The sequence below is a fragment of the Trachemys scripta genome, chromosome 3, assembly GCF_013100865.1.
Source record: "Trachemys scripta elegans isolate TJP31775 chromosome 3, CAS_Tse_1.0, whole genome shotgun sequence".
Classification (NCBI taxonomy): domain Eukaryota; kingdom Metazoa; phylum Chordata; order Testudines; family Emydidae; genus Trachemys; species Trachemys scripta.
Genome location: NC_048300.1, coordinates 118,493,113 through 118,519,534, shown reverse-complemented (window position 1 = coordinate 118,519,534; position 26,422 = coordinate 118,493,113). Strand labels below are relative to the sequence as shown.

Genomic DNA, 26,422 nt, shown 5'->3' with positions numbered 1-26,422 from the left:
AACTAAAACATGTTGAAAGAAGTATCAAGAAATAACAAACAAGACTGTGTGTGTGAGAGAGAGACAGAGGTGTGCGTTTCCCCTTTAAGTACACTGATCCCACTTTAAGTACGCTGCCCTTTTAAGTAGATCAGCAAGTTCAGACATAGCAGCAGCTGCCAGCAAACTCCCTCTGTCCTGAGCACTGTCGTGTCCCCTCCGCCTCTGCTCTGGGGATGGGGACACCTTGACATCAGCACCCCTGCCCCCCAACTTCCCCAGCTCTGCACAGCAAGAAGAGGCTCCCAGGAGCAGCTCCAAGGCACAGGGCAGAAGCAGCACATGGCAGTGGGGAGAGGGACACCTGAACTGTGCAGCACTTGATAGCCTGCTGGGTGGCCACCCAGCTGCGCAGCTTACAGGGAACTTAGCTTTTAACACTGTTCCACATGATGTTCTCATAAGCAAACTAGGGAAATGTGGTCTGGAACAGTGGCTTTCAACCTTTTCAGACATCTGTACTCTTTTCAGGAGTCTGATTTGTCTCGCGTTCCCCCAGGTTACACCACACTTAAAAACTACTTGCTTACAAAATCTGACATAAAAATACATGTTGCAGCACACTATTACTGAAAAATTGCTTACTTTCTCATTTTTACCATATAATTATATAATTATTTGCAATATAAATATTGTACTTATATTTCAGTGTATAGTATATAGAGCAGTATCAACAAGTCATTGTCCATATGAAATTTTAGTTTGTTCTGACTTTGCTAGTGCTTTTTATGTAGCCTGCTGTAAACCTAGCCAAATATCTAGATGAGTTGATGTATCTCCTGGAAGACCTCTGCATACCCCCATAGGTACACGTACCCCTGGTTGAGAACCACTGGTCTAGACAGAATTAGTATAAGATGGGTGCAGGACTGGTTGAAAGACCATACTCCAAGCGTAGTTCTCAAAGATTCCCTGTCAAACTGGAAGGAGGTATTTAGTGGGGTCCTGCAGCGGTCTGTGTTGGTTCCAGTACTATTTAACATTTTCATTAATTACCTGGATAATGGTGTTAGTACCTGTTAGTAAATATTAACCCTTTTAGTTCTTTACCTTCTGTATATTTGATTCATTTATATATTAACTGTTCTTTAGAATCTTTAGGATATTAACAAAGAGTATGTGGAATTCTAAGGCCCCGGAGACTGGTCCTTGACTGATAAGAACCCTATTCAGAAATTGTGTGTTTGACTGTATTTAATAATCCTGGGTGGCTCTATGTCCATAGAACTCCAGAGAATCTGGGAAACCATTCCCAGAAAAAAAAATATATATATATATATATATATTGCTTACATATGCATATATAAACCTGGGAAACTGATAAGGGATAATTATTACAGCAGGTAGAAAATAATAATTATGGGGGAAGAAAGACCCACTGAAATATATCTTGTTATTCCTCTCAGTTGTAGATAATCATGCCTTCACATATAAATCAGGTAAACTCAGAATGTATAGAAATGACATCAAAACATGTTTTTTGTGGGAAAGAAGTTTTCTTTGTTTGAAAACCCTATATGTATGTGCACACACACACACACACACACACACACACACACACACACACAGAGAGCCAGCTCTTTATCATCATAATCACCACCACCACCACACCGCCACATCAAAGGGTAGTAATATATCTATTCTTTGTGTATAGTGATGTACTAATGTCTGATTGAAAATCTTTGATTAAATAATTCCATTTATTTAATGGACCCTGTTATTTGACAATCTTGAGTCATAATGAATTCAGGCATGCAGCAATGGAGTGGAACAATGGAGAGCATACTTGTGAACAGGCGCAGCAAACAGGAGTTTTGTAACGGAGTTCTTCAGGTTAAGGATGAGTGACTAAGGCTAGGTCTACACTACCCGCCTGAATCGGCGGGTAGAAATCGACCTCTCGGGGATCGATTTATCGCGTCCCGTGGGGACTCGACAATCGATCCCCGAATCGACGCTCTTACTCCACCAGCGGAGGTGGGAGTAAGCGCCGTCGACAGAAAGCCGCAGAAGTCGATTTTGCCACCGTCCTCACAGCGGGGTAAGTCGGCTGCGATACGTCGAATTCAGCTACGTAGCTGAATTTGCGTATCTTAAATCGACTCGCCCCTGTAGTGTAGATGTACCCTAAGTGATCGTTGGGGTGAGGAGTTTGTTGTGTGCTTGCTTGCCTGTCAAATGTATAGTGTGGTGTGTTGTGGGGGCTGTGCACTGACCTACCTGGCCTGCTAGGCTAGGCCGATAGCTTCCTAACAAGGATCTAGCCTGCTATCCTTTGATTCTTAATGCCTTTAAGATTCCTTGACAAAAGAGTGAGGCTAAATCAGGTAGAACATGTGATTAAAGAGTCAGCTCTTAATCAACCAGAGGAGCTAGCAAACAGGGAAGTGTTACAAGGCAGTTTAGAGAGAGGGACTGTGAGAGTCAGATGCACCTAACAAATTCTAAACTTAGCCCCGCTGTCCATAGGCGCCGACTCCATGGGTGCTCCAGGGCTGGAGAATCCACCAAAAAAAAAACAAAAAACAAAAAAAACCAAAAAACAAAAAAAAAGTGGGGCTCAGCACCCATCGGCTACAGCTGTTCGGTGCGGCCTTGCCAGAACAACTGTTCGGCAGCTGCAGGAGGAGCTTGGGGGAGGTCAGAGAACAGCGAGCGGCATGTGGGTAGGGGCCTTGCGTAGGGAGTGGAGTGAGGGCGGAGCCTCAGGGGAGGGTGCAGAGTGGGGGCAGGGCCTTGGGGTGTGGAGCACCCTCAGGTAAAAATAAAAGTCAGCACCTATGCCCCTGCTCCCCAAAATAAACAAAGAATGCAAAAGGGTATGTTTAGCCCTGAGAAAAGATGACTGAGGGGAGACCCGATAACATGTTCAGGGCTGTTATAAAGATGATGGTGATCAATTGTTTTCCATGTCCACTGAAGGTACAATAAGAAGTAATAGGCTAAATCTGCAGCAAAGGAGATTAGGTTAGATATTAGGGAAAAAACTAACTATAACATTAAACATTAGAATAAGTTGCCAGTGGTTGTAGAATTCCCATCATTGGAGGTTTTTAAAAACAGATTACACAAACACTTGTCAGGGATGGTTAGGTAGACTTAATCATCTTGCCTCAGGACAGGGGGCTGGATTAGATGACCTCTTGAAGTGCCTTTCAGCGCTTCATTTCTATGATTACATATACATTAACAATTTGTTAGAATTTTATATGAACAAAATAGAAAAATATCTGATATATGATTTTTAGTGCTACAATTTTCTGCCATTCTGGTTAGTCCTTTGTTTTTATTTAGATTTCTAACTTTTACCAACCATTGGATAACAGAATCATAATTAATTTGTACTTCATCTTTAAGAAAAAAGAATCCAAAATATTTGAGCCTGATTCTTGAATAGATTTACTCCAGTTTGATTCTACTCACTGGAGTTTCACTGGTATAAGACAAGTGTAATGGAGTGGACAACATATACCTTCAGATGTTAAAAAAGCCAGTCTAGAAGAACTATTCATTTGAATAAAAATGAAGGCTAAGAGCATTAAAAGAGACTGATTTTTGGGCACCAATGGTACACCCTGCACAGGCCCGGAGTTTCAGAAAGTAAGGCGGTTAGCAATTCCAACAATTGAGGCACTCAACATGATTATGGGCTGGAAAAGTTATAAAAACCAGCCAGATTATGAAAGAGTTAGATTTTAGATGTTTAAGCTAAAGATGATGAAATCAGTACTAATTTGATCACCCACTCTCCAATTCATAGCTCTTGCATGTGGGTTGATGAACTATAGAAGAACCTCCAATTTAGCCTTAATTGTGTCTTGCTTAAATAGCTAATCCATTTCTAACTTGACTGTTTTTCTTGATAGCAAATCTTTATATGACTGACTTATTTTGCAGGTGAAACAAATTTGATCACTTAATGCTACTTTGAATACTGAAGTCATTGTTTCAGCAGTACTGTATATCCAAAAGTCATTTCTGAATGCCAAATTGGTCATGCAGCTATGAAACAATGGTCCTCATATATAAACATTAATGGATGCAGTTTAGTGTCTTTTGGCTATTAAGAGTGTCACCAAAAGGACAAGCAATAAGGTATTATTGATCAGCCAGGAGATGACAAATCATGTCCATTTATATTTTATAAATCATTTGTAATCAATTATACACACACACACACACACACACACACACACACACACACACACCCTCCATATTTTCAGTCTTTGAAAGAGAGACACTTTTGTTCTCTGTTGCTATTGCTTATCTTTTGCTTGAAATCACAGCTCTTCATTTGTGATATCATAGTCATTTTTATGGCAACAAATTACATTGTGATATTCCAAACATAATATTATTCATTAAGTTAGAGAGTGAAGAAAAACACTAGGAACAGATGAATTCTTAAAAACAAAAGAGAACTTTTCACAGATATCCTTGTTGTGGATGGGGGCAGGTAGGAGAAAAATAAAGAATATGTGATTTCTCTTCTAGCAGAACATCGTAACGGGGTCCCAGGGCTGGCTAATTGTGTGGGGGGCATATCCAGTGAGGCCCTAAAGAACATAGCTCCTCCCAGATGAGGACAACTCTAGAATTAGGAAGTAACCCGACAGGAAGATCAGAGGATATGCTTCCTGGCTGGGGGAGAGAAGGGCTTGGGCAGCAGCACCTGTAGCCAGAGGGGAGCTGCCTCTATCCGTTTACAGTAGTTAGAGGTCACACAACAATATTATGGGCAGGGCTGGTAACACCATCTATTTATTAAGGGTGTCTGACATTTCCCATTATAAGACCATTTAATTTTCCATCCAGGGCAAGTGTCTCAGGCTGAATTGTTTTGGTTAATTTCTGCCACAATGGTTCAGTCATTTCCATGAACAAGGCTAGGGGAAAATATACTGTTTTGCCCATGTTAAAAAATTCTGGTGACCTTTTCTTTGAAAACTCTAGTGCCCCCATGCTTTGGAACAGGAACTTGAAATTTGGCAGACGCATGGTTTTTGTGTCAAGGATTTTGCCTTTTCCTGACCCCATGGAAATCTGCTCAAATTTGGGCAAGTTATAAGCTTTTGGAAAAGTCTCAATTCACACATGCTCAGTAGAGATATTGGATTTTAGCAGCTAAGTTCTCCAAGGATTACTCCAGTTCCTGGCTGCTGAGAGCCATGCTGGAGCTGGGCTACACTTCTGAACCGAGAGCAGGGAGACTCTTCTGTGTCTCAAAACGCTCTTGTTGCACCCAAGTAGCATGGAGGAGGAAGCTGCCTAATTCAAATGCAGAAGGGGACAAGAACCAGACCAGGAGGGTGGGACTGGGTGAAAAAGGAAACTGGCTCTGGGAGCCACAGGGGAGACCAGGGACTGACTGGGCAAGGAGACTGGCAGGCACAGGGCAAAATTGGTGGAGGAGACAACTGGGAGTCAGAAGGTGTAGTGGAGACTGAGCTTGGATGCGTAGCTGGAGGGGTGGGGACTGGGACAGTCTGGGCAAGGAGTCTGAGTACCAATAGGGTGGGGGGAAAACAATATGAGGGGGAGGGGAGACAGATCTATTATTAGTAGAACTGGGATTGGCTGGACAAAGGGACTAGGACAAGGAGCCAGGCAGAGATAGAAGAGGAGCCCAGGATGGCAACTGAAAATCTGTTGGAAATTATTTTCCTAATAAGTTTAAGTTTACCATGACTCAGTTTCCACACAAGCATTCCCTTATTAATTCAAAGGCCTCTTGGTGATAATTACACACAATGTACAAACATGAGCATATATACCTATATTCTATACCCAATAGCAATATATTTATACGTACTGGCCAGAATATTAACAACAGGATCATGGCCAGGAGGTATCTTACTAACCAACAGGAGGTATCATGGCATTCTCCAGAGGAGTAAGGAAGAGCTCTGACAAAGACCACCTAGGAAATCTTGCTTTCTTCTACACTGTAACTAACAATGACATCACCTGTTTGTTGTCAGACCTTAGCTAAGGCCAGATGAAGCAGCCAGGGTTGAACCATGCCCTCTGCCAAGTCAAGACAAGATAAGGAAATCTTGAAGAGAGGCCCAGTCACTGATCTCATTTGGCCATATTTCTCTTAAACTATCTCACTACACATTAAACAAACCAATTATTTATTGCACCTGGTGCCCAATTAACCATTCTTTATTTCTGTTTCTTAAACCCAAACCTAAAATGAGATAACACTGGTATTTCCAGGTTCATCACAAGTTTAAAACAAACAATCCCCCTTTCTAATGATCTCATTCTTTTTGGTCACATGCTTTGGGCCTATCACTCATATTAACATCCAAACTCAGTTTAAAATCATAATTCATCTAGGTCTAATGTGGGCCTATACTCCTACAATGCTAGTAGCCAGGAAATGTGGGCACAGACAGAAAGAGTGTGTGAGAGAGTGAATGTGAGAGAGAGTGTGAGAGAGAGGAAGATAGGATGAAGAACTGAGAGTGGGGGGTACTGGGACTGGGCAAGGAAACTGGTAACAAGGAGCTAGGAGTTTGTGAGGGAGGGAGCACTGGGACTGTCTAAGGCCTGGTCTACACTGGAGGGAGGGGCGGAAATCAACCTAAGATACGCAACTTCAGCTACGAGAATAGCGTATCTGAAGTCGACGTATCTTAGGTCGACTTACCTCGCGTCCTCACGGCGTGGGATCGACTGCTGCCGCTCCCCCATCGACTCTGCTTCCACCTCTCGCCGCGGAGCAGTACAGGAGTTGACGGCAGAGCGATTGGGGATCGATTTATCGCGTCTACGCTAGACAGGATAAGTCGATCCCCGATAGATTGATCACTGCCTGCCAATCCGGCAGGTAGTGTAGATGTACCCTAAGTGAGGAGAATCAGACTGGAGGAGCTGCCACAGGTGGGGAAGTGACAGAACTGGAGGGAATGGGACAAAAGGGGTCAAGCTTGTGGGAGGGAGGAGAGGTGGAATGGGCAGAACTATTTGTGCCCCTAGAGCCTGAAATGGAACCCAGGAATTCTGAGTCATCATTCTTCTGCTATCAGCAAATATCTGTGAAACCCACTGGCAAACTGTGTCCTATCCCCCCTCCAGTGCTGGTCCACAGAGGATGGCAACCTACTACTGCTATCAATTACTCTGTTAGCTCTAGTGGCAAAAGTCTATATGAGGGATCTAAAGGTTCCTGCCCTGCTGATGAACCATGTGAGTGTCAATATAATACCATGTGATAGAATTAAAAATTTAGGAACAAAACAAACTGCAAAATCTGTAAAATTACACAAAACTACATTAAAAGAACATTAAGGTTGTAAAGTATATATATTTCAAAACTTCAAGGCATCAGGTATGTAATGGTAGTCCACAGCAGAAATCAGAAAAACATTTCAAAAGGAATGGGCACCTTGTCCTAATTATGTCCCTCCTTTCCATACCTGTCAGGGATACATTTCCAGTTATTTACTAATTAATGCCGTCTAGTGACTAATCAAGTATAGGGATGTTTTTTAGCATGTGGTAAAGTGGCCAATCCCAAAAGCATAACTTCCAAGTTATTTCATAATATGATACATGGTATCGTGATCTGTTGTGTGCAATGCCCATTGAGTAAACTGAAGTAACAGATGTGTCGTGATGTCTTATATCACATTGGTGTCTTGAAAGTCAATTGATCTCACCACTATGTGAGCTACAAGAATTTTTACACTTACATAAGTTGGAAAGTAAGAAACCATAAGTAGTGGTGCCATAAATCAGATGACTTCTTAGAAAATCAGCCTGCCTCCTTTGAAACTAATGATCTGCCCCATTACCCAGTAATATCATGGTTAAAAGTTGAGAAACATGTAAGTATTTTGCAATGACAGACTTTACTACCTTTGAACAGTAAAAAGAGGTTACCATAAATTGAGTAGTCCATGAGAAAAAGGTTCAACTGGTGAATTGTATCCTTCCAAATTATGGCTGTCTGATCACAAAAGTCCTATTGACCTCTATGTAAGACCTTTTTTCTTGTCATCTCAAAAACTGTAGTTGCTTTGAACAGGTTGAGCTTGTGACTTCTTTTCCACTTCTTTGGTCTAAGATGACTGATCTTAAAAGATGATCAGCAGTTCACTTCTGCATGTTTATATCTGAGCATTTTTTTTCCTGGTGATGCAACCAGCCAAAAATAATTTCTGAGTACCGTATTATATGAAAAGTACATCAATATGATTTAAAAAAGACTTTCTATAGTAGTGGCATCTTGGCTTTTTACAAGACTAATAGCTCAGTACCCAACAATAAAAAGGACAGCCCCCCCCCCCCCCCCGCCCCCCCTACCCTTATTATAAAATTGACGAATATGGCCAAAAAGCAGGTTAAGTATTTGGATGAGCAGAAATAGTAGAGGGCAGAATATACCATTAAACTGTTGAAAACATTCTTAAGAGATTAAGGGTTATGTTTTACCTTTACTTGGGCTCACAAATTATCTTGCAGTTAAATTTTATGTAATTTGAATTAAAGAGGACATAATTCTCACACGTTTTAAAAATCTATACCTTCCTTGAATTGTATCACTGGACAATGGGAACATTTTTTGTATTACTTTTATTAAAATGCGACTCAGGTTACCCACTCACTGTTATGTTGCTACCTATTTGGTCTCATATTGTATATAGTTTAAAGCCAGAGGGGACAGTTAGACCAATTTGACTTTCTGTATAGCAGATCATTACACTTCACCCTATGTTGAGCCCAATAACTTGTGTTAGATTAAAGTATTTCAGTCGTCTGAAGACGAAGTTTGTATGTGCTACAGGAAGAGAACAGGAGAGAGTGTGCTGCCACTAATGTTCGAGGTCCCTTACGGGGGTGCAGAGGAACGTTCACAGGGAGCACAGCTGGGACTCAGGCTAGCCTCCAGGGAAGGGGCAGGGAAGGAGCGCCGCCAAGCTCCATGGCCCCTGGCCACCCATCCCATGCCTGGGGGCCCCAGCCGAGGCTCCATTCCCACCCCCAGCTATGGCCCCAGCCTCAGCCCCATTACCCCCTTACCCCTGTGCCATTTATCACCCCACCATAGGTTGGGAACCCCACTGTTGCAAATCCATCCAATACGTTCTGCACATTGCTGAGGGTCACAGTCCTGCACAGCACGAGGCAATTAATGTCTCTGCACACTTGCACGACAATGGCCCCCCACAGTGGATTTCTCAACTCCAAAATGATTCCTGACTGACTGGTAGCAATCTGGCATTGCAAGTTTCCACAGTCCAATTGCCACTTCTCCACTGCCAGTGCAGCTCTCATTTGCTGTCCCTGCACTGGAGGGCCTGGACGAGTTTGCTACAGATTCAGGAATGTGGCCTTGTGCATCCGAAACTTCTGCAGATACTGCTCATCCTTCCAAACGTGCATGATGCCGTGATCCCACCAGACACTGCTTGTTTCTCAGGCCCAGAACCAGTGCTCCACCATCTCCAGCTGTTCCGTGAACAACAACAGCCACGAATAGTTTCTTTCTATGCCCCATAGCAAAATGGCCTCCAAGGAATCCTCATGTTCCCTGCAGCTCCTCTTGTGCCTCTGCCAGTACTGCAGGACCATGCACTCTGTGCTTGCAATGTTCATGACAACCGTGCTGAGCTATACAGGCTCCGTGCTTCTGTCACAGATGGCGAACAGCAAGGAGGGGTGCGTGGGTTTGTGGGATTTTAAAAAGGAGTGAAAATTATGGGATGCAGATGAAATTATGGGATGGAGATCACTTTATTATGGGAAACGGACCCCATGCTCCCAAGTCATCCTTGTGACACTTGTTTTGGCCCTGTCAGGCATTGCAAAGAAGCTTCCCAAAAGAGACTGCGTTGGATAGTGGTGAGTTGCACTGTGGGATACCTACCCATGATGCACTGCGCTCTGCATCATGCAAGTGATCCTGGTGAGTACACACACCACCAACACAAGGAGCCAAAAGAAGAACAGGAGTACTTGTGGCACCTTAGAGACTAACAAATTTATTAGAGCATAAGCTTTCGTGGACTACAGCCCACTTCTTCGGACGCATATAGGAGCCAAGTATGCACATGCACAAGTGATTTACTAACTGTGCTGTTTGCCAACATAACTTAGGTCAACATAAGTTTGCAGTGTGAACATGGCCTTACATCTATGTAGGAGCAGCTTATTTTAGTTTGACTTAAAACCTGTTCCAAATGGACTTCAGCTAAGCTGACAAAAAGCCACTCAAACTTGAAATCAGTGTCCACATAGGCATGTATATCAGTTTAATGATATCAGTTCAAATTCACACTAAGTTACATCGGTGCAACATTCTTGCGTAGACAAAGACAACAGGTGATGGAAGGCTTGTAGGTAACAATCACATGTTAAGTTGCCCTCTTAGGTAAGTGGAAAGAAGAAATTTGCATTTATATTTAAAAACAAAAATGAATTTGCATGTTACCAAGAACTGCAGTTTATTTTAAATACCTTATAAAAGATTGATACTTAAACAATGAAGGCACTGAACAAACAACATTTTAATCAGTGCTACTGTTTAGAATCCCTACAAACACTGTCCATTGCTCATTTTGAATTCAGTAAAATTCAGGCTTTTGACTATCAAATCTAGAACATTATAACAGCCTAAGCAACTGAAAATGGAAACAAACAAATTAGCTTGTCTGCTGCTATGGAGCAGAGATAAGCCGGAGCTGCAAAGGTCACATAGAGACAGCATATCCAGAATGTCAAAGTGAAAAACAAAACTCAGTGGGAAGGGTGACAAGGGTCGGAAAGGGATAAGGGTTCAGAAGCATGCACAAGGAAGCGTTTTGGCAAATGAGAGGGAGGGGAAAAAGGTATCTTTACCTTCTCATCATCATCTAGGTGGTATTGTTTATTTAATTATCCAAACTTACAATGGATTTTGGTTGGAAGGGGGTTAACTGATGGATTTGTTTGTACTTATTAAAGATGAAACTGTGGTGAACAGGAAAAATCACGAGTCAGATCCTCAGCTGGTGTAACTTGGCCTGGCTCCACTGATTTCAATGGGGCTACTTTACACCAGTTCTGGAGTTGGGCCCATATTTGTGATCAGCAAGAAAAGGTGGAGAAGACCCCCTTTAGAGAAAAAGATTCCTGTATTCAAGTTAATACACCAGAGACATCATGAATTCTCAGACTGATGGGGGAACATTGAACAGAAGAGAAGTGGAGTGGCTTAAGTAATGAAATATGCAATAACTTCTGTAGGGATTCAGAAAGAACTGTCAGAGCTAGTACAGCACAACATGTACATCTTCACTTTAAATTAATAAACACTGCTATAAAAATAAGTCATTTACATCCATAAATAAATGAATAAAGCAGGCATTTTAAAGCATATGATATGCTCTTAATGTCCCCTTGGAGCACCAGCTGCACACTTCATGCATTGTACATATCAAGAGGAAAGTGAAGTTTGCTCATGCTAGTAGGTCTGTAGTTTTCAAAAGTAGATAAGATTGCAGTATTTTTAATATTGAAGAAGGGACTTCTTTTCAGGGATGTTAAAAGCCCTGAACCAAGATTGAAATTATGACCAGAAGTTAGAGCACTTTAAACTTTGCATGACAAAAAAGCAGAAATACAATCTTCTTTACTTGGGACAAACTCTTTTTGCATTTATAGCTCCAGATTTTCAAAAGTGATAAATGATTTTGGGTGCCTAAACTGAAACACCTTAAAGGAGCTCTATTTTTAGAGGGTGAATACTTGGCATTTTCTGAAATGTCACATTCGGAATGATATTTCAAGGTGGGCATGCAAAAAGTGAGTAGTGTATTTTTTAAGGTGCCTCGCTTTAGAAAATCTTGAGGGACTTACCCTTCTAACAGAGCCTGTGTAACTCTGCTGGTGGGTGGGATCATAGGCGCTGACTCCATGGGTGCTCTGGGACTGGAGCACTTGCGGGGAAAAATTGGTGGGCACTCTGCACCCACCAGCAGCTCCCCGCCCCAGCTCACCTCCGCTTCCTCCCCTGAGCGTGCCGCCGCATCCTGCTTCTCCCCACTCCCTCCCAGCGCTTGCACCGCAAAACAGCTGTTTCATGCAACAAGCCTGGGAGGGAGGGGGTAGAAAGGGGAATGCGGGCGCTTGGGGGAGGAGGTGGGGTCAGGGCAGGGATTTGTGGAGGGGTCCTATAGGGGCAGGGAGGGGCGGAGTCAGGTGGAGCGGGGGGCATGAGCACCCACCGGCACAGAAAAAAGTTGGCGCCTGTGGATGGGATTGAAGCTGGGACCTCCAGAATAGTGTATGAGCTGCTACTGCATGAGTTAAAAGCCCCAGGGCTGCTAGCTAAAGGCTGTAGCAGACTCAATCTCTAGCTAGGCTAAGTGCCACTAGAAGGAGACATAGCACCACACCAAGCAAGCATGTGTTACACCTCCAGTGACTCAGACTTTAGCCATGTGGCAGAAGCCTATCCCCAAGCAGAGCCTGGATCAAATGACCCCTAAGCTCAGCATATCCTCAACTTCAGCAGAGCTGCAAGTCAGTCTGTGCATCAGCACTATGAAGCCAGGAACCTTCCTACTGCCTCACAGCATATCAGGCTCTCAAGACTCCCAGTCTGCTCATGATCTGGTTCCTGCTCCAGGCTTGTCCTACTCTGACCTTGCTCCAGCCCAATTACAGACATGCTCCTTCCCTGCCTCCCAACTCCCTGGGCCCTCAGATTCTGACCACCTGGCTTCAACCAGCTACTGTATTGATTTGGCTTGTCTACAGACTGATCTTGGTTCTGACCCCAGCCTGTCCCCAGATCCTGGTTTCAGTGCTGCCCTCAGCCCAGTCCCAACCCTGCATCCGGCTTAGACTTCCACTCCAATCATTAGGCCTAACTACCAGGAGCCAGCATCTGATATATTAACCATCTAGTAATGTTCATCAAAAAACAAACAAACAAACAAACAAACCTGTAAATATTTTCTGCAATAAGATTAAAGAGTCGAACTATAACAAATTTCTGCTTTAACTCTCCATTCATCAGTGGGTAATGATATATGTAATACTTACATGTGCACTTTTACAGATAAACATTTGCTCTCATTCCATAGGATGCCCAAAAGAAATAAGATGAATTTAATAGATTCATAGATTCCAAGGCCAGGAGAGACCATTGCAATCATCTAGTCTGACCTGCTGCTTAACTGGCCATAGAACTTTCCCAGAATAACTTCTGGAGGTTTTTCAAAGAGATGCTTTAATCTTGATTTAAAAATTACCAGTAATTAATTGCCAGAGAATCCACCATGACCCTTGGTAAACTGTTCCAATTCTATTTAAAATTTTACAGCTTATTTCCTGTCATTTTGTCTAACTTCAATTTACAGCCATTGGATCATGTTATACCTTTCTCTGCTAGATTGAAGAGCCCATCAAATATTTGTTCTGCATCTAGGTACTTATAAGACTGTAATCAAGTCCCTCTTAACCTTCTCTTTCTTAAGCTAAATAGACTGAGCTCCTTGAGTCTATCACTATAAGGCAGTGGTTCTCAAACTATGGGGTGAGCCTCCCAAGAGATGTGTGGGAATGTGTCAAGGGAGGCACAAGCTATATGGGGTGGGGGGGTTGACTTTTTGTTGTTTGTTTTTTAAAAAGAATCTGGCCATCAGTCCCAGGCAGCTGGAGCTTGGCCATGCACATTCGGGAGATGGGATAAAGGGGACTGCTGGATCCCTGTCGCCCTGGAGCTGACAGCAGAGCCCCACTCTCAGGTTCTCCCCCAACACCAATTCCTCACCAGGAGGAGGCACCAGGGCTCCAGCTGTCAGCCATGGGATGGCAGCAGCAGCACAGAAGTAAGGGAGGCAATGAGGTGCATGCTAAATCTGCTGTGAAAAGTTATATTGACAAATTTCACTTTTCACTTTGTCACCTTTACTTCTGCGCTGTTGCTGGTGGTGCTAGAGTTGTCAGGTGTCGAAAAGGGACCCTGGTAGTTCTCAGTAGCACCACTGATCAGGCCGTTAAAAGTCCAGTCAGCAGCACAGTGGGGCTAAGGCAGGCTGCCTGCCTCCCATGGCTTTGCGCGGCTCCCTGGAAGCGGAGACATGTCCCTTGGACAATGGGAGCTGCGGGGGCTGTGCCTGTGGGTGGCAGGGCCGGCTCTGGCTTTTTTGCAGCCCAAGGCAAAAAAGCCTCCCGCCGCGCACAGCCCCCTCCCCCTCCGGAGCGCGGCAGGGGAGAGCGCCAAGCCCAGCCACGGGCCGCTCTCCCCGACCAGCCGGAGTGCCGTGGGGAGGGCGGCGAGCCTGCCACAGCTCTGCTGGCAGCCGGAGCCCCAGGAGGAAGGCGGAGAGCCCGGCCGGGGCTCCGCTCTCCCCGGCGGCCAGAACGCGGCGGGGAGGGCGGTGAGCCCACTGCGGCTCCGCTCTCCCCAGTGGCGGAAGCCGGAGCGCCACGCCGCCCCACTCTAGGTGCCGCCCCAAGCACAAGCTTGGTGGGCTGGTGCCTGGAGCCGGCCCTGGTGGGCGGAGGCAGTGCGCACTGCACAGAGCTGCCTGGCGATGCCTCCACCTTGAAGCCAAGGGACATGTTGCCACTTCCAGGGAGCCACCCGAGGTAAACGTAGCCCAGAACCCACACCCCTCACCACCTCCCATGCCCCAACCCTCTACCCCAACCCGGAGGCCCCTCCTGCACCCCAAACCCCTCATCCTTGGCCCCACCCCAGAGCCCATGCCCTCAGCCAGAGCCCTCACCCCCCTGGAACCCAAGACTCCTCCAGCACCCTGAACCCCTCATTTCTGGCCCCACCCCGGAGTTGGCACCCCCAGCCAGAGCCCTCACCCCCTCCCACATGCCAACCCCCTGCCCCAGCCTGTTGAAACTGAGCAAGTGAGTGAGGGTGGGGGAGAGTGAGCAACAGAGGGAGAAGGGAGGGACTGAGCAGGGGGGCGAGGCCTCCAGGAAGGAGCAGGGCAGGGGCAGAGCCTCAAGGAAGGGGCAGGGCAAGGGTGTTTGTTTTGTGCAATTAGAAAATTGGCAACCCTATGCGGCACAGCCTTCAGAGCTGGGCGCCCAGCCAGCAGCCGCTGCTGCTCTCTGGTCTGCCTTCAGAGCTTGGTGGCGGTATATGTAATTGTGGGGAGGGGGCATAAGCGACTATAGACACAAAGAAGGGGGAAGCACAGTATTCCAGCAGAAATTGCACTAATAACAAATACAAGGGTAAAATAATATCTCTATTTCTACTCAAGATTCCCCTCTATGCATCCGAGGATCGTATTTGCCTTCTTGACAGTGTTGCCCTGGGAGCTCATGTTCAAATTGATTATCCACCACAACCCCAAATCTTTTTCAGTCGTGGCTTCAGAGGATACAGTCCCCCATTTTGTAAGTAAGGAACAAAGAATGTTGGCCTGGGTGTATACCTTTAGCCATATTAAAAATGCATATTGTTTGTTTGCCCAGTTTACCAAGCAATCTAGAGCAAAGTGGTTGCAAAAGTCTGCCGTTCAGATATAACAGCATTTTACAACCAGTTTTGCATTCACTTTTCACCTTAGTAGCAATTGGCATATCAGTTATGGCAGACTTTTGCAACCCCTGTGTTCAAGTGTAAATGAGAAAAAATACAATAGGAAGAGAGAGGTATTAGTATCAACGGACAGTTTTGTTCTTAGGTGTTGCCCCTCAATAGTATTTACAGTGGATGATCATTTAACAGTATTCTCTAGGTCCTCTCAGAGAACAGCCGAGCCACACAAGAGCAATCTCATGAGGGTTCATAGCCATGAAAAAAATCTTATGATTAACAATATCAAATGGCAAAAGCTGTAAAAAAAACCACACACACAAGCCCCTCACCAGCATGGGCATTTGATCATCATCCACAGGAAGATCAGTTATTAAGACCGGTGCAGCATCTGTGCCAAGTGCCATTCCAAGTTCTAAAACCATTTGACAAATTTTAAATAAACCTAAGAACTCAGTTATTGCCAAGTTTGCCTCACCACCACTCATTCTATAAGCTTCCCTTTCAAAAGAAGGAGGTACAGATGGATGATAATTAGCTGGCATTCCTAATGTTAAGTGATGAATTCTTAGGCAAGGGCTTAACTATTGTTTCTTTCAAAAGCAGTTTAAGAACTTGCTTAAAGAGCCAAAACCCAGTTGACAAAATAGCTTAATCACAGCAAGTGCATGCAGAAAATGATCAGCTGGATGTAGAAATGGCTACTTGTGTGTGCAATTATAGGGTAACTGCCTTTGCAGACTGACTGCACAAATAGGAACACATTTGTGTTTAATAGCAAGTGTACCTTCCTAAACAACTGCCACAGAAAGCACTATTCTGTAATTAAGTGTGCCATAATGCAGTATAAAAAGTTCAGGTTAATCTGAAAAAAAATTAGGCCTACTATTGTGTACTGAAAAAAAAGTCACAAGCACCTACCTGGACTTCCTTAACTTTTTTTTATCCACAAGAATGAGAGAATCAGAGCAGTATCCTCTTGTGGTGTGATCTCATGAATTCAGTTTACTGACTAATAAAAGCACCACAGGCCAAGACATAACACTGGCTGCTGCAAGACTTCTGTTCTCCGTTTTTCTAGCCAGCACCAACATAGCAGATATCTGATGTTTGTACAGCTATTCTTCTGTGCAATAGAGTTAGAGGTAAGCCAACCTTCCATCTCAGATTAATACATACACATTTTTAACTTCAGCAATTCTCATTACTTGAAGAAATCTCCAATGTGTCCAAGAATAAGTTCCTCAGACTCGCTGGGTTGCTAGATTAGTAACAATAATATTTTGGAGTCATGCTGTTAGTAACTTTAGTAATCAATAACTACCTCTGTAGGAAACATTATCATACATAAAAGAGTTAACACAGTGAAAACAGGTGAAATAAGGATGAAGGTGGGAGGAATCTGCTATATGTTTAGGTGTTGGATTGCAAAGAATAGGTCCACTAAAAAATATATGAACGTTTCAATGTTTGGTAATGATAGTCAAATTCCCAACTAGCATTAAGGGACAGGGCTCAGCTGAAGGTCATTTTCCCACCCCTCACAGAAAAAATGTGCAGGAGACAGCTAGAAGAGAGAACTTAATAAATGACCTTTATTGGATTTATACCACATCACTCTGTCATGTGTAAGACTTTTCTTCCCCCCTATAGTCCATGGAAGGAGCACTAGGTTTATACCCCAACATTTTTGGTTCCCCTGACATATATGCAAATCTTAGAGGACTAGCTGGATCTGCTGTGCCTCCATGTTAATTCTAAATCCACACACACCTGTGATAATTGGGTTGGCATATTTACCCTAATTGTAAGATCAACTGTAAATGTGTTAACTTTCACATGATGCCACAATAACCTATAGCAACAAACATTGATAGGAAGAGATACAAAAGAGACAGACTGAAGTAGTTTAAACAGAAAGGCCTACTAATATAGTCTGAGGACTATGCTGAAATCATGCTTGGTAGAAGCAGAAGATTGGAACCAAAAACTAAAGAATCAAAATTGGTGTGTTGGAAACTAGGCATAATTGACAGACAAAAGGAGAGGATGGGCTATTCCACATTCCCTTTGTGGGTCCTTACAGAAAGACTTCAGGGGAGAAAATAGGGAAGAACAGAGAGGATACATCATGGCTGCCACCCCAACCATTTCCTGGGACCTTGAGAGATGTCCTGACCATCAGAGAGAGGGAGCCAGATGACGCTGCCACCTAGGGTTGCCAGTCATCCAGTTTCCAATCAGAATGCCCAGTCAAAAAGGGACCCTGGCAGCTCTGGTCAGCACATCTGAGTGGGCCACTAAAAGTCCAGTTGGCCGCAGTGCCAGCGGGGCAGGCTCCGTGCCCAGCACCACGTGGCTCCCAGGAAACAGCTAAGCAGAGGGGTGGCCAGGCGGTTCCTCGTGCTGCATCCGTCTGCAGGCGCCACCCCAAGCGCCAGCTCTGCAGCTCCCATTGGCCAGGAAACACAGCCAATGGGAGCTGCAGGGGCAACGCCTGCAGGCGGTGGCAGTGCTGAGCCCCCTGGCCACCCCTCCACCTGGGAGCCAGAGGGACATGTCACCACTTTCTGGGAGTCGCCTGAGATCAGTGCTGCCTGGAGTCCGCACCCCAAACCCCCTTCTGTGCTCCAACCCCTTGCTTCAGCTCGGAACCCCCTCCCACACTCAAACTCCCTCCTGGAACTTGCACCCTGCACCCCCTCCTGCACCCAACTCCCCTGCCCCAGCCCAATGAAAATGAGCGAGTGAGTGAGGGTGGGGGAGAGAGCGATGGAGTGAGCAGGAGGTGGGGCTTCGGGGAAGGGCCTCAGGGCAAGGGCGGGACAAGGGTGTTTGGTTTTCTGCAATTAGAAAGTTGGCAACTCTACTGCCACCCCTACCAGTTCCAGCTGACTCCTAAATACCACCCGAGATTAATCAAGATTGGTCTTGACAGCAGCAGCAACAGCTCCAACCCATCTAAGCTAACTTCTTTTCTCTAACCAGAAGGGCAGTTTTTACCATCTTAGATGTATCAAAGAGACTGTCAAACTGGGGTAGAGCATGTTGCTTAAAACTCTCTCCAGCTAAAGGGAAAGGGAACAAGGGGTGTTAAAATAAAAGCCTTTTTTAATACTTTACATTGCAAATGCTTTAACTATTTTTCCTTCTTTTCTGTATCCTTAAAAATCCTTTCAACCCTTTATTAAAAACTATGTTTGCCAGGGTACTAAGCAGGCTACAGTCTCCGTAAATCAAACCCCAAACCTTGTTCAACACTGTTTAATGTTGGGCAGTGACTGGGTTATATTAAAATCTTTAGCCCATATATTCCATCTAAATTAATACAACAACTTCCAGCGTGCTTCAGTGGGCCAAAATGCCAGGAGTTCTTATCAGCCACTGCCCAAGAAACACCTCCTAATGGATCAGGGCTAGACAGCAAGATGGAACTCCTCCTCAAATACATACAGTACCAGCAGGAAATTTATCCAGTTATACCACTATCATTACACTGGTATAGTTAAACTGCTATATTTATATCAGTATGACTCCTCTGTGTGGACACTTATTCTGGAATAAGAGTAGCTTTTTTCAGCTTAGTTTAACCCACTTTCTAAGCAACAGAAGCTGCACTGGAAAAAGATACTCTGAGAGCTTGTCTATACAGTGAGTCATTGGGTATTAAGCCAGGATGTGAACCCACAGCACAATGTGGATACTGCTACTGTGCAATAAAAGTCCCTGAAGTGAGGCTTGTCTTATTACACTTCCAAGAAGTAACTGACAAGCTGCACTCTGGGACTGTGCTGTAGCAGTGTCCACATGGGATTTTACTGTGCATGAAGCTTGTGCTTTGTACATTCACATTCCTGGCTTGCCATGCAGTAACTTATTGTTTAGACAAACTCTTATACCAGAATAAGAGAGTGTCCACATAGGGAGTTACAGCTGTTTAAATTCACATCCTAACTTATACTGGTATAATTTCCCCATGTAGACAAGCCCTAAGAGGGCCAAGGGATGTGCTGGCCGCCACTTCCCGCAGCCCCCATTGGCCTGGAACGGCGAACCGTGGCCAGTGGGAGCTGCGATCAGCTGAACCTGCGGACGCTGCTGGTAAACAAACTGTCCCGGCCCACCAGCGGATTTCCCTGACGAGCCATGTGCCAAAGATTGCCAGTCCCTGCATTAGGGCCCTCTCAGATTCAAATTTGAGTCACGTCTATGATTCTTACCAATATATTACCTACCTACCATCTATGGAAGACCTTAGAATCATAGAATCATAGAATATCAGAGTTGGAAGGGACCTCAAGAGGTCATCTAGTCCAACCCCCTGCTCAAAGCAGGACCAATTCCCAGCTAAATCATCCCAGCCAGGGCTTTGTCAAGCCGGGCCTTAAAAACCTCCAAGGAAGGAGACCTTAACATAGCATGATGCTAAATATCCACAAGAATTAAACATGACAGTATCCTGATACGTAATTGACTTGCTCCCATCCACTGCAAAGAGGGAAAAAGAGGTAGTGTGGGATGTATGTCTAGATACTGTCAAGTCATACAAAGTGACAAAACAACAGGGCTGACCAGAGGGTGGGGCAAGTGGGGCAATTTGCCCCAGGCCCCAGGCCCCGCATGACAGTTTTCAGGGCCCCCCACGAGAGTTTTCAGTGGGTCTTCGGTGGCAGGTCCTTCAAACGCTCCAGGTGTGTTCAGCAGCACTGAAGGACCTGCCGCCAAAGTGCACCGAAGACCCGGAGCAGAAGGATCCCCACCGCCGAAGACCCCAGGCCCCCTGAATCCTCTGGGCGGCCCTGCAAAACAATATACCGGAAATTATTAAATAGTTTCACAGTACTAGGTAGAAGTGAAGAAGGGAAGCTGTAAAATATTGACACATTTTCAACTAGATGGCACATCTTTATTGAATGAATGTATATGTGCAATAAGTGACCACTCAGGAGACAAGCATAAAATGGTTTCATAGGAAAGCTGCTCTTTAACAGGACTGTAACAGCTGATTTTTCTAAAGTACAATAAGTTAAAGAGTCTGCTGTAGATATCATTTTAAAGAATAGAATTATTTTTTTAAATTATTTGTTTTAAACAAAAATGCTTAACTTCTTTCTACTTTTTCATGGGGAACATTCATTTAAACTTTTTTTTTTTTTGCTTTATTTTAAGAATTTTTTCAACCTATTAAAATGTAGATATGATTGTTTTAAGAAAAAAAACAAAACAGGAATTTCACACTGTGGCTTTTGAGAGGTTTCTTCACAGACACTCAACAATTTTCCACAATTGTAAGATAAGATTCATTTGTGGAAAGAATAAATGTAAAAAGGTTTTCCTTTTATCATCTGCAAAATAAACTATATCTTGGTTCCACTATGCTACCTCTAAAACATATGTCATATAGTTTAGCAAAACAGCCTTCCATACACCTTTCTCTTTCCAAACCTTTTTTTGGATCTGAAAGCCAAGCTGTGTTTCCTTTTCACACATCACCACCAATAGTAGATATTCTGAAGACCAAATGAAGCCCTCAGTTAATAGTGTGGCACCCCACCGTCTTTAAATTAAGCCCTCAATGGGACTGCTCAGGTGCAATTGACTGGAACTTAAATAAACAGTTCTGTTGGTGATGAACAAAGTAGACACAGAATCCAGCTAATTCAATATCAGCTGTTGGCTCTGAAGAACTAGCAGAAGTAAAAAGTAGTTGAAACTTAATTTTGTTAATCAAGTAAACTGATGTGACTCTGAATGCAAACAAAGAGAAAGTCTGTTGAGTTTGGAGACATTATTTATACAGTCATTATTCAAAATAGGATCACACTTACTTAGTCTCCATTACAACTTGGTGAACAAAAATCATTTCTAGCAAAAAACAAAAAAGCAAATAAATGATTAGGAATGGGCCAGATTCACTGGTATGCTTCAATTGCTTTGAGTCACTCTGGTGAAGCAAAGCAGCCATAAATAAATCTTAAACAACAAGTTAATCTGGCCCAAAATTCTTAATTCACGCATAAATTGTCACCATTCTAACCAACAGAAGAAATAACAGATGCTGGATAAAATGTTCAAAGAATCTTTTCCACGCAAACAGTGAGTGGAGCAAACATGGCTTTCTGGAGCTGGCACAGCAGTTATGCTGCATCTGTTAAAGTTTTTCATAAGCATTTCAAGATGCTGAATGAAGGAGGCTGAAGTTTGTACAGACATGTGCAAGTTGCTGGATAAACTCAACAGCAGCTTCTTACACACCACCACTAAATGAGGAAAAGTCCAAACCAGTGAGAATGCACATTTCAGGAGGAGAAAGTGCATAAGACACCAAGAACTAGTGGGAGGCAAACAGAGACCCTGTGGAGCTTGAGGTCTGCATGGCACTGGGGACCAGGAGAAGAAGAGAAGAAAGGAACCCTCCTGAGCTCATATAGCCTGATTTTCAAAGATACTGGGTACCCACAGTTCCCATTGACTTCAATGGCTTAGCTCTACTGAAAATCAAGACATAGGCCTGCAAAATCCCTTGCCCTTTAGCTCCCAATCAGTCTTTCCAATTTCACAGCTTCCCACTTTATTTCTAGACCCATGGCTTGTGATTCTCCTGAAAAAATTGCCATCCTGGTGGATTTCTTGAAGTTCACAGTAATAATGACCAATCATGCTCACTTTGTAAAAAGTGAAAGTTTTGCTGGACCCAGTTCAGACTGGAGGCATTGTTCTACAGACTTCAGTATGTACACAGGCGTGCTAATTAAAGGGAGCAGCAATGAAATAAGAGGATCATGCAGAGAGCTTAAACTCCAAAGGGCATTGGGAAGCAGGGAGCCCTGTAAGTGTCTTTGTTCCCTAGCTCCAAAGCAGTCTTCCCCAACTTAGTTCTACAGCCTCACCAATTCACGCCTTGCCTCTCCGGTGTGCACTCTTCAAAGTCTTTAGGAACTACCAAAGGAACAATACACACTTTATAAACAGCACCACTGGCCATGCATAATTTATTATAAGCTCATTGGAAGCAGCATTCATTTGAACCTTCAAAGATCTGCAGTACCTCCAGCAGACTTTGTAATATAATGCACTAAAAACAAATACAGCTATGTCCTGTTATTTAAAAAATAATGGATTTTCACCAACACAAAAAAACCTTTGATAGGTATTAAGTTTCAGCTAAGTTCGCTAGTTAAACTTAACATTCCTTGCTATATCTATAATATGATATTACCAAAGCACCTAGAGCTAAGATAGGGACCCCATTGTGCCAAGCACTGTACAAACACACAGCCAGAGACAGTCACTGCCCTGAAGATCTTAAACATCTAAATACACAAGACAAAAGGGAAAGAGAAAAGTATTTTCCCAGGGTCAAACAGGAAGTCTGTGGTACAGCTGGGAACTAAACCCAGGTTTCCTTCACTCCAATCTTATGCATTAACCATAGAAGCAGTACCTCTTTGTTGTTGTTAAAAAAAAAATCAGTCTTCAAGACAGCAGTAATATAAAGCAATTTCTAGTGATTAATGTCTTGTTACATCAGAGAGACCAACTTTTCAGAAAGAAAATATGTTTTTCACATCTAGCGTGTGAAGATCCATAGTTGGGATGTTAGATAGCAGGATTGAACAGGTATTTGGTCAAGAAGCCAAGTCAAGAAATAACTTTGTAATTGTGTGAATAAAGTCCCAGACAGCAGCTTTGCATATCTCAATAATGCAAACATTCCCGAAACACACTGTAGAAGCTACTTTGATGATGGTAGGCTGTGCTCAATCTTCAAGTACTGTGATACCAGCAAGGTTACAACAGATCTGTAAAGAAAGTTTGATTCACTCAGGCTATCACCCTAGAATGCAGATCTGTTCTGACAGTATTACTAAGAGAAAGAAGGATACTTATCAGTAAGTCTAGCTCTTGTACATTGCCAATACAGATCCACATGCTTCACTACTCATCCTCACTTCTTGGTGTCTAAACAGTGGAAGAACTAGAGTGCTTTCCTTTTTACACTCCATAATTATACAAGAGAAAATGGAGAGCTAATGAAATCATTCTACATTGTAACAAATTCTGACCTTACTTTGGTTTTTAACCAATCTGCTCCTGTTCGTTACAAAATGATAGAGCTTGCTTTTCTATTGATGAATGCAGAGTACAGCGTTAAGTTTCAAACAGTCGTTGTATCTATTCAGAAAGAGGAGGAACTTCTCTGCCCACTTTTAAAATTCATATTTGGATAGAGAGGCCATTACACAGCAGGGTTTTTGTTTTTGAAATGAGGGGAAATTCTGTAAAAACAAAGATCCAAACTTTACATGGGTGTAAGAAGTGAAGTAATATACCGGGTACTCAAATTTGTCAAGTGTCTTAGAATTGTTTTGTAGATTACCCTGTCACAGATTAACCTGAAAGGGTACATGAGCGCATCTACAATTTTATTTGCTTCATATTAAGTACTTTCATAATGCATCATTCAGATTTAAGTTATTCAGCACACAATAATCCATAACAGTTACTGAATACATAATGCAATAAAGTGATCCTACTTACTATTAAAACTACTTATGAGATTCCTATAAACTAGGCATAATATGAAAAAGGATATTATAAATGTGTATGTTATTAACCTTCAAAATGGTAGTCAGTTTTTCTGGGTCTTGATGGAATAAAAACAACTGAGGAGAGATTATAGAGGTCTATAAAATCACGAATGGTGTGGAGAAAATCAATAAGGAAGGGTTATTTACCCTGTAGCAGGGTCCTCAGTGGGCTGGGTCAGGCTGTAAGTGTTGGCTATATTATACTGAATTTCTTTTACTACTACTCCCATAGATAAGGCCCTGAGTTCCAAACTAGACAACGAGCCATGGCTGCTGCACAGTGATACCGGTATCAGTTATTGGATTACAGTGCCCAAGAGAATACTAGGTGAACATATACGCATTACAGCAACACATAAAAGGGGAGATCCCCAAAGATCTTACAATCTAACTATGCCTGAAAATTATATTAAATATGCTTTTTGAACTTCAACTGTAATTATTGTGTTTTATTTGGGGGGAGAAAAAGATTAATGGGGACCAGGACCCAGTCATGTTATAACACATTATTTCTCATGCTAGTCAAATAGGTTCTGTGATCTGAATGAGGATCCTGTGTAGACACCACCCACCATCATTCCTGTTGATACCCTTGAGCTGTGAATCAGCTGGATCAGCTATACCAGTGACTATATCAAGTTTGGACTGCATAGGGTCCTCAGAACTATGCTAGAGGAGCACATTGCAGAGCATTTTCCTATCCTGACAGAAGGAAGGGAGGGAGATAAAAGCCAAGACAGTTATTGCAATTGAACCCTCCTTTCAAAGAACAGTATACTGTACGTGAAACATGTTCTTAACTGTGCTGTTCATGAGCGCTGCTTTGGAGGCTAGTCCCAGTCAGCTGTTGCAGGCAATGGGTGTGTAGAATGCTGGGCACCTTGCACCCTGACTGTTAACTATATCATGACCAGAACAAATATGGTGGTGCTCAGTGAGGCCAGTTTTGCTGCACTAGTATGGCTTCCCCACCCTCCAGAGCAACACAAAAACATTAAAAACCCAGAGCTGTTCTATGAAACAACCTATACCTTTCCCAACTGACTCTAGGTTTCATTTTCCAATAAGAGCAGCAATTAGCTCCTGGTGAGCTTTGGTACCATGCCATGTCCTGATTTCCTTACCTTTCTTTCTTTCTCCAGCAAGCCGCTGTCCTGCAAATGACATTTCTTTAGGGGATGTTTAGTGAAAGGGGTAAGAGTAAAACTGACGGGGGTTTGGGGTGGTTCCGAGGGGAGCTGGAGGATGAGTTGGAGGCCATGTAATTGTTTGTGCTAACATAGGTGAGCTGGAAGGACCCTGGGCTTGCATAATGATGATTTTAAAATAATCTTTTTGCATTTGGAGATGAAACAGACAAACCAGTAGGGCCACTTGAGAAAGTAATTCTCAAAACCAAGAAGCAGGAAGCCCTAGGCTGCATGGCCTCACCATCTGCTCTCGTATTAGTATATTCTAATTGGTCCTAGAGGCACAAAAACACCCACTAAAAAGCATAACAGGCTGCAACAGCATGACTTGACTATAAAAAGTGATAGGATTCCTTGTCCTCGTCCTCTGCTAAAAAGCTGAGAACGCCACACCGACTGGTGAGGGTACCCCAATCTGATCCCCATCCAAACCCACTAGGCATGGGTGAGGCCAGTGCCCCCACTATCTTACTCCTCACACCACCTCGCTCTCACTCGAGATGGCCCTGATTATTTGGGCATGGTTGCACTTTGCACAATTCTGAAAATAAGCTGAAAGCACCTATCCCCTAGCACTACAACCAGAACCTAACCCATTTGCATGCTCAATCACATTTTGTCAGTGCCCCTCTAAAGCTCCCATGGATGCCTACCTCCCACTTGCATCCCAGAATAAGTGCCAATAACTGAAAATACACTTTTGGTCCAACAACAACCTTAAAATTTATCACAATTAAATGAATTAGGGTTACCATATTTCAACAATCAAAAAAGAGGACGGGAGGAGCCCCGCCCTAGCCCCGCCCCAGCCCCGCCCCCGTCCTGTCCTAGCCCCGCCCCTGCCCCTTCCACTCCCTCCCACTTCCTGCCCCCTCAGAACCCCCAACCCTCCCCCCCACTCCTTGTCCCCTGACTGCCCCCCAGGACTCCATCCCCTCCCTAAGCCTCCCTGCCTCTTGTCCCCTGACTGCCTCCTCCTGAGACCTTCCCCACATCCTAACTGGCCCCCTAGGACCCTACCCCCTACCTGTCCCCTGACTGCCCCAACCCTTATCCACACCCCCACCCCCTGACAGCCCCCCCCCAGAACTCCT

At 43.8% G+C, this 26,422-nt stretch overlaps 1 protein-coding gene across 4 annotated transcripts in view; it reads right to left on the bottom strand.

The window, feature by feature from the left end:
- HS3ST5 (heparan sulfate-glucosamine 3-sulfotransferase 5) overlaps positions 1-26,422 on the bottom strand; it is a 257,223-nt gene that overhangs the window by 200,466 nt on the left and 30,335 nt on the right. The window lies entirely within an intron of this gene.